This window comes from Dermochelys coriacea, chromosome 2 (genome assembly GCF_009764565.3).
Source record: "Dermochelys coriacea isolate rDerCor1 chromosome 2, rDerCor1.pri.v4, whole genome shotgun sequence".
Taxonomy (NCBI): Eukaryota; Metazoa; Chordata; order Testudines; family Dermochelyidae; genus Dermochelys; species Dermochelys coriacea.
Window position 1 is genome coordinate 161236575 of NC_050069.1, and position 8614 is coordinate 161245188.

The 8614-nt window shown below is 41.6% G+C and overlaps 1 protein-coding gene across 1 annotated transcript in view; it reads left to right on the top strand.

Moving 5' to 3' along the window:
* The window catches only part of TMEM245 (transmembrane protein 245), a 128107-nt gene extending 123016 nt beyond the window's left edge, over nucleotides 1-5091 (top strand). Inside the window, exon 19 of the transcript XR_006279154.1 lies at nucleotides 5080-5091. The gene's annotated coding sequence lies outside the window, so the exon portion shown is untranslated. The remainder of the gene's footprint in view (nucleotides 1-5079) is intronic.
* Nucleotides 5092-8614: the final 3523 nt, after the last annotated feature.

Here is an 8614-nt window from a genome sequence, read left to right on the forward strand (position 1 = left end):
GCCACATGTGTTTTTCAGTGCTGCCCTAAATAGGGATGGACTTAAGCACATGCTTAAGCACATGCTTAAGTGCTTGTATTCTGGTACTGAAGATGGCAGCATTTAGAATCATGTTGGAATTAAAGCATGTGGGAGAGGAAAATATTCAGATCTGACACCTTTCCAAGGGAATACAGCATTCGTTTTATGGCTCGGATGGGTTTTCAGTATGTTGAACTTAAAACGGTTGTTTTATTCAGTCCAGCCTTGGTTGTGTGTAATTTGTGTTTGGTGTTTTGTTTAGGTCACTGGATGAGGGTGAACTATAACAAGTCTTTGACTTCTAGTATAAAAGTAATTTTCATTCCCTGCACAAGTCTTTGACACAGTCGTAATGTAACAGCATGAGACAGTTACATCAGAACAAAAGTCTGTTCAGTGAAAAAACAAATTGACATCCAGGCCTTAGTGCTGGAATAATAAACAAAACCCCCCACAGTAGGCCTCTTTGCTGCTAGTCTCAGCCCAGAGCACCTCTCTTCTAGAAGTACTTTGTCAAAGAAGTGTCAGTGAAGATTATTGCATTCTTACTGCCTATGATTGACTTGGTCTGTGGATGGATGTCTTCAGTCTCCAGTGTCATCACACTGTTGTATTTCACAGTCAGAGGTTCACCTTTTTAAAAATGTAATAAAGCGTTACTCTGCAGCATTCAGTGAAAGTTGACTTATTTGGTTTTTGTTTTTGAACTGAGTAAGAGCTAAGCAATTAGCATATATGTACTCACCAATATTTGGTGTTTTGGTAGGAAGGCAGCATAGCTTCTTTTCTGTATGTTAGTTTGGCTAAAACTAAATCCAAAGAAACTGTATAATATTGGATTCTAAGACTAGTTTGGTTAATGTCACCACAGATGTTTTGAATTACAAAGCATTGGTTATTGTGCCTGACTTGAGGTGTGCATTCCAGTTTCAAGTTATTTGTGGGGATTTGGAGAAGTAACTTCTACTGCCCATTGTCATGACAAATTTTTGTGTAAATTAATGTGATACATCTTCAGAATAAGAATTACATTCCAAAGTAGTAATACCTGAACTGGTAATTTATAGTCATTGTTACTGCATGTATAATAATTTGAAAAGATAACCCCTGTGCCTATCTGTGGTGGAACAAGAAGTATCAGTTGCTATTGGTAAGAACTCTTGAGTAGACTGAATAATTATTTTAAAACTTAGTTTATTTTTGACTACTCAGAACATTTTGTTTCCTAGCAAATAGGTTTCCTGTAGCAGGTATTAAAAGCTTTTAACACAGTATTGTATGCACGTCACAGTCCTTTTGTAAACATCATGTTTAATATGTTTTGAAATAAAAATCTGTGCTGAATGTTTTAAAAAAAGGCTGGATCTTTTTTAATGGTTCAGTGGCAGCATAGTTGAACTGAAAAAGCATTATGGTAAATGTGAGTGGATTCCTGGATGTAATTGTCCAAATAGGTACCTTACAGTAACTATTGGATGCCCTGGAGTTGATGCTTAGCAGCAGTTTATGCTCTTTCTAATGGTGTTTTTAGTATGATTTCTTATAGGGAACTGCAATGATAGTAATCTGGTATCACAAAGCACAATTTTAGAGCATTTCAAATTGCCATAAAACAGAAATGGTCAAATATAGCCTTTGTGGTTGCTCTCATCTTTAAAACAGATGGGAAATGTGAAGGCTGAAGTTCAACCTTGCAGTATTCCAGCTTGGTTAAGGCCAGGAGTGTATGGTTATATGTATTTGATACAGAGCTTTTTAGCAAATGTAACATCTTCTAATTAAGCTGTCTTCAAAAGATTCCCAAATTTCCGTATGCAATGAACAGAGTAGTGTGCTCAGTTACTGAGAAGATCTTAAAATAACTTTTTCAGATGACTAAAACCAGTCCATTATTTTCTCCTGTGTATCCATGCGAGGGAAGTGTCCATGATCAGTGCTAACCCACCTCCTTTTAATTAGGAACCAATACAAATAAATGTCCATAGTCAACCATCAAAAATATACTATGCTATTGTGAGACCTTTATATTACGTTTTGGAACCAGGTTATATAGGAGGTGGATCACAACCTGTGAACCCAAGGTGGCTTTTGCTGAGTGGAGGCCAATTTGCTAATAAAACCAGAGGGATTTACTGACTCAGTAGTTCACACTATAGTAAATTATACCACAGATTAATTTGGGTCAGTTGACAACCAGCCTTTTGGTGCCAAAGGAGTATGATCAACTCTGGATACATGTGACCAAAAGATTCAAGAGGAAGACCCACTTTTGAGGAATTTGTCAAATGCTGAAAATATTTGGTGCATCAGAAGATCTCCTTGCACCATCTCTGTTTGGCCTATATTTTTGCATTTGCTCTGCATGCTGCAATTTTTTAAACTTAAAATAAAAATTGTTCTCAAGGAACAATCTCACCCAAAAGCAATTTGAGCTGACAGCATTGAGCTAAATTATGTAAGGAAAATGGGGAAAGTGTGCCAAATGTAGCTTATTGTTGTATTACATCTTTTTAAGAGATACAAGTAGTTAAGTTGGTACATTCTTATTGGGCACCAGTCCTTTTTTACTGTTGCCATATAAGGACCTAACACTTGAGAATCCTAAAAAGTCTTTTACTGACAGTGGCTGTCCACACACCCAGCACTACATGCATTTGAAATTACAGACTGGGGTGTAATAGAGTTGAATATTCAGTGTAAATGTCAGAGTAAATGTTTAAAGCAGAGCAATTCCTAAGCCTAATGGCTTTAGTGGCAGGTTCTCCATGTTTCTCCCTGGTTCTTGGTGAAGGTGGACACTAAAAGAGATTGTAGGGCAGTTTTCCCCCCCAAGTTGCACCATTCTCAACCCCTTTGAAGTTATTGTTGCATTGGGTGTAAATCAGAACAAAATTCTGTGAGGCCTTCTCTAAGGATGTCCCCGTCTCAGAGATCATGTGGGCAACGTGGGCGTCAGTCCTCACCTTTGCAGAACATTATGTGATTACCAGGGACTCTTCCTCTGATGCCATTTTTGGCTCCACAGTACTATCATCTGTGACCAACCCAACTCCGAAGTCCCAGCCCTCCAAAGGGGTTACTGCTCAGGAGTCACCTACAGTGGAGCAGCCATAGCAGCACTAATCAAAGAAGAAGTTAGCTTGTGCAATAATGATGGTTCTTTGAGATGCGTCTCCCTACTTGTGCTCCACTACCTGCCCTCCTCCCCTCTACTTCAGAGTTCTTGCTATGACTCTGCGGTAGAGAAGGAACTGAGAGGAGTTAGCCTACGTGTGCTGGTTAGCCTCGTGGTGCGGCATAAGGAGAGATGGTGCATGTGCTGACCCAACCGTCATTGCTACCAAAGATCTCTGATCAGCAGTGCAGGGATGCAGACACACCTACAGCGGAGCACCCATAGGGACAAACATCTCTCGAAGAACCATCGTTGCTGCACAAGGTGAGTAACTTTTTTCCTTTGGACTGTGTGGAAGCCCAGCTTCATAAGAAGCCCTGATGAAGGGGAAAAGAGAGGCAGGGCACTGCAGAAGCAGCCATGACTACTAGGGGTTACTCGGAAAGCAGTTGACCCTATTACACCATATTATGTGTTTTAGAAATAGTGTAATCATATTGCAAAGGAGGAAGAAATAAGTTTGCCCACTGAACCTTAATTTTGTTGTTCCTGACTTTGAGATTGACTTTATTAATGTAGTCATTTGGAGTTCTCAGTTCTATACAAAATTGCTATTTTGAAGAGTTCAAGTTTCACATTAGTAATAATAAATCTGTCCTTTTTATTGTAATGTGACTCATACAGTTGAATGAGCACATTAAAATGTAATTTTAATTATTTTGGGGGAGTGCCAACATGTCCCCGTGAGGCTGAGGAGGCTCATTGTACTAGAAATTGTACAAACACACGGGTTAACATGGTCCCTCCACCAAAAAAAGTTATTTCCTGGCTTGAGTCACCTGGCCATGGTCAGAATTGAAAAGGTTATAGCCTGTCAGATGGTGGCCACAGTTACACTACTAAATTATAGGGAAGGAGCAGTTCTGCTATAGTTAACACTTAAAGTTGACAGGTTTCAGAGTAGCAGCTGTGTTAGTCTGTATTCACAAAAAGAAAAGGAGTATTTGTGGCACCTTGGAGACTAACAAATTTATTTGAGCATAAGCTTTCGTGAGCTACAGCTCACTTCATCGAATGCATGCTGTGGAAAATACAGTGGGGAGATTTATATACTGTGACAAAGCTCTGTCCTTGCCCTCTGTGGGTACCGTTTCCTGGAGGATTTTGCTAGCCTCAGAGGCTCACTGTGACCCTTCACGTAACCCTTCTTTCTCTAGAGACAAGGGTCACAGTCTACTGAGCCATTTTCATCATAAGCTAGCGAGGGAGGTGAGGAGAAGTTATCCTTCCTTGCACAGTCTCTGTTGTCTCCCAGTCTCAGTGATTAAACAGGGGGCAAAGATGGGGGGGGGAGCCTGGGCCCTCCCTCAACTCTGGGCTCCAGCCCAGGGACCCTAATCATATCAGCTATGGTAGCTGACCTTTTAGAAACATGACATGTACAATTTCCTGGGCTACTTCCCCCACAGCAGCCCTCACTTCCTCAAGCTCCACTTCACCCTTACCTCAGGGCCTCCTTCCTTGTGCCTGATATGGTGTGTACAACTCAGCCTCTCCAACAGCACAACTTCCTCCCACAGCTCCTGACATGCCCGCCCACCTGACTAACTGGGAGGCTTTTAACTAGTTTCAGCCAGCCCCTGATTGGCTTCAGGTGTCCCAATCAACCTAGCCTTCTCCCTGCCTTCTGGAAAGTTCTTAATTGGCCCCAGGTGTCTTAATTGACCTGGAGCAGCTGCCATTTCACTTAACCTGGTACCAGAGATTTGTTTAGCCTGGAGCTAATATATCTATCTCCATATAACTATATATAACTATTCTTCCATAGCCATCTGGCCTTGCCCCGTCACAATACATAGAGAACATGAAACAATGGGTGTTACCATACACACTGTAACCAGAGTGACCTTTCTAGGTGCTCTAAAATCCACCTGCTTATTCAGATTGTCTTGCAATTTGCTGTGTCTCATGGGGTTTTTTTTCTGCTTCTAGAGGAAAGGGGATGTTAGATGAGTATAGGAGAAGGTGGGGAGGCAAGGAAGGGGTCAGAGTTTTTCAGTGGAGGATATAGGGAAGGGCTTCAGCTCTTCCCCCAAAATTTCCTACAATCCTATTTTCCCCCATTATTGTACCACATTCAAAACATGTCCCCACAGCACTGAGACCAGGATGGGGAGCTAGGAACTGGCCTGTTCCATGCATGCGATAGCCTCGCAGACACTGAAATCACAGGAGGAGAAAGAAAACACCCACTGAAATGAATGGAGCAGTTCATTTGTTTTAGGCTATACTCATTTACCTGGGGTGATCTTATTCAGCACAGAACATTGCATTCCACCTCTCTGAACCTTAAGTGCTGCAGACGGTTGTATAGAGCCCCTTCGCCATACACTAGGCCAAATCTGGCATAAGGACTCTGCATCTCCATGTACCTATCCCTTCCTGCCTTGAACTGGTGTACACACTCCTCAGAGTCCCCTGACTTTTCCACTTCTCCATGGCCTTTCCTAGTTTATCATGTGCATGAACTGGCAAAGATAGGGTGGATCTGGTGTGTGTGTTGCATTGCTATAACTCTTTGTTCCCTGGATTTCAGAGGTTTGAGTGTAGCCGAATGTAACATTCGGGCAGGACAGGGAAGGGCAGGATCTTGACAAAGGGCTGTCAGGGCTGATGGTCGTGTGACACTGCACCCATACTCTTTACAGTGATATTATGGTATGATTGACATAATTATGTATTTTATGCAAGAGGGGTCACGTGAGATGTCCTGATTGAAAGGGTTATGATTTGCTGAATATGTATGTTGTAAGCATGTATCATTTTTGTATCTGAAGTTGTGAATATTGACTATATATCTGTATTTCAAAATGTAGTTACACCTGGGGAATGCCCACTATACAAGATGCTTTTATTCTCGATAGCTGGGTGGGGAAGAGCCTATTATAGGGAATAGGCCATTAGGAAAATAGGCCTTAGAAGAAGCTTATCTCCCACCTGGGGAGCCTTCCTGAGAATGCCACAAACAGCCTCCGAATAATGGCTGCTATGACTCTACAAAGACATGTCTCTAGATTCCATCTTGGGATGTCAGTGTTTTTCCACAGACTGGTCTGGGAACCAAGCTTTGAAACAAAGGGATCCTGCCATATGCAAAAGTTAAATAAGGGAGGGAGTGACATTGGTGGTTCTTCACTCCCCACACAAGAAGACTCCTGGAAACACCTGAGGAAGAAAGACTGAACTGGGGGAAGTGCTGGACCTATGCTAAAGAGGTTTTTTGCCTGTGAATAGAGCACCTGGGGATTCCAAGCTGTAAGCAAGTGCAGTTTGCCCCTTAACCTGTAGCCTGCTTGCACCCTTTCTTAGGGTGAAAATTTGCTACTTATAGCCAATCTATTTAGTATATTAAGCTTAACTTCCGTTTTTTATTTGCTATATAATCTGCTTTGATCTGTTTGCCATCACTTATCTATCTTTTGTGGTTAATAAATTTGTTTTAGCTTTATCTAAACCAGTGTGTGGGATCATAACTCGGGGCCAAAAGTCGTTGCATATTGCTCTCCACATTGAGGGAGAGGCACAATTTATGAGCTTACGCTGTACAGTTCCCCATGCAGTGCATGACGGTGTAATTTTGGGTTTATACTCCAGAGCGGGTGCGTGCCTGGGAAGCTGGGAATTACCTTTGCTGCTGCCTTCCTATGCAGAGGCTGGACAAAACCCCTGCATGTAACTGCAGGTGGGTGTATCCCTTCCTGTATGTAGGCTGGTGAAAGTGCAAGCCTAGAGGGCTTTGGAACTTGTCACAGCAGTACAGTGTAGGCGGGAGCCCAGGCTGCTGGCACCCCAGGGGAACCCGTTACAGATGGAATAGTGTCAAACCTGAGACCGAAAGCAGCAATGAATTTTATAGTCAAGTTCCAGACAGGTGGATGCCAAGGACCAGAGTCTCATTTGGGTTTCAGGTCTGGGTCAGGAAGCAAAGTCCAAATCAAGGTGAGGTTGAAGCCAGGAGTTCAAGTGCAAGAATGATCATGGCAACTACAGAAGATCCACATTGTTACCTGGATGCTTCCTGGACTGCCCCTTGGGTTTATATAGGACGGGGAGCCAATCATGAGCCAGGAGGCTAATGCCTGTTAGACCCCTTGAGGTGGACTTCCATTGTCTGTGTCTGCAGTAGGTAGTGGAGTACAAGAGAAACATAACCAATTCCATGTCAGGACTGTATCCCCAAGGCTTTGAAAGGGGATGTTTTGTGTTGCAGTGAGAACAGTGTGTAAATTGGTGAGAAGAGTGTTAGAGGCAGAGTTTTGAGAAGTAGGACAAGGGTTTGGAAGAAAATCTGGTATAAAAATTGTTTAAACTCTAGAGTGAAGTTTGGATCCCAAGTTTATTAAGGAAAACTTTCTGGATGCATTCCTGACCCCCCAAAAAAGTGCTGAACAATAACTGAGTTTTCTTAAAAGGGGCTTGAGTATTTAACCTAGTTAAATTTAGAGAGCTTCAATTCCTTTTGAAATGTTTGGGTAAAGGAATTGAACCATGATACAGCTCTCACATCAGATTTATTGTTTGCTCAGGTTTCCTCCTCCCCCCCCTTGAGTTACAACTTTACATAGCTCTGGTTTATTGTTTTAGAGACAAACTCTGACTCTGCTCAATAACTTGGCATGGGTCATTGGCATGAATCAAGTGTTGTTCTAGCCAGAGACTTTCCTCTAGACTTTCCTCTAGCCAGAGGAACCAGGACAAGTGTAGGAAGCTTCTGAACAGTCCAGAATTTAGCAGATTGCCAACATCAAATAACTCCCTGTGTGTAGTTCCACATAGCCTAGGACTGGAATTTAATCAATAATTTTTTTCCTTATTAAAAAGTCAGAGGATAACTGATGCTAGACTGTAATTGCTATTTTCTTGTAATAACTACAGTTTTGTTCAGTTGCTACTTATGTAAGCTACATTTGCCCACTGACCATAAACAACAAGAAAAATAAAATTTTACATAGAAACTCATTTTAATTAGGTTTATTTTCTTTGATAAAATGTCCATCATTTTCACTTTGGCTGGTTGCCAATTGTCATTAATTGATGTCAGTAATGATGTCATAATGGTCCTAATTCATGAGAAGTTAAGTTTTTATTTTGAAATGGTAATAGTTAATATCGGTTACTCTGCCTTTGTTCATTCAATAAATATAGGTTGATTTAGCCACACAAATTCCCCTAATTTTAAGTGGAGATGAAGAATAAATCCCCTAGTTGATCATGAAAATCTCAAGCATAGGCATGCAGCTGCCTACAGCAAGACTATTGAGATGGCAGAAAATTCTTCCTAGACACGCAGCAACAGCTTCTTGCTTGTCATCCCAAAAAGTCAGTGACCTTAAATACTTAGAATATTTTGCCTTTGGATCATGTCAAATCTTTTATGCATAAACATACCCAGTATGATCAAGATACACATGGCTGTTG